At 41.6% G+C, this 721-nt stretch overlaps 1 non-coding gene across 1 annotated transcript; it reads left to right on the top strand.

The window, feature by feature from the left end:
• The first annotated feature begins 250 nt into the window (after positions 1–250).
• LOC112731184 (small nucleolar RNA R71) lies at positions 251–354 on the top strand. The gene has a single exon (XR_003166973.1). It is a non-coding gene; the product is annotated as a small nucleolar RNA R71 (small nucleolar RNA).
• Positions 355–721: the final 367 nt, after the last annotated feature.

Here is a 721-nt window from a genome sequence, read left to right on the forward strand (position 1 = left end):
ATTCTGAGCTAATATGGCATTCAGAGTATCAATATCAAGAACTCCCTTCTTCTGAGGCGTCCCATTACTTACAGGATTCCTCTCAGAAGTGTACATGAACTGGTTATTAGCAACCATGTCAATGAGCTCTTGAGTTTCTGTAGGCATCTTCTTTAGGTGAATGGATCCACCTGCAGAAGTATCCAATGACATCTTAGCTAATTCAGACAGACCATCATAGAATATATCCAGGATGGTCCATTCTAAAAGCATGTCAGAAGGACACTTTTTGGTCAGTTGCTTATATCTCTCCCAAGCTTCATAGAGGGATTCACCTTCTTTCTGTCTGAAGGTTTGAACATCCACTCTAAACTTGCTCAGCTTTTGAGGAGGAAAGAACTTAGCCAAGAAGGCCGTGACCAGCTTATCCCAAGAGTTCAGGCTATCTTTAGGTTGTGAGTCCAACCATGTTCTAGCTCTGTCTATTACAGCAAAAGGGAAAAGCATGAGCCTGTAGACTTCAGGATCTACTCCATTAGTCTTAACAGTCTTACAGATCTGCAGGAACTCAGTTAAAAACTGGTAGGGATCTTCTGATAGAAGTCCATGGAATTTGCAGGTCTGTTGCATTAGAGCAACTAATTGAGGTTTCAGCTCAAAATTGTTTGCTCCAATGGTAGGGATTGAGATGCTTCTTCCATGTAAATTGGAATTAGGTGCAGTAAAGTCACCAAGCATCCTC

The sequence above is a fragment of the Arachis hypogaea genome, chromosome 12 (assembly GCF_003086295.3).
Source record: "Arachis hypogaea cultivar Tifrunner chromosome 12, arahy.Tifrunner.gnm2.J5K5, whole genome shotgun sequence".
Lineage (NCBI taxonomy): Eukaryota > Viridiplantae > Streptophyta > Magnoliopsida > Fabales > Fabaceae > Arachis > Arachis hypogaea.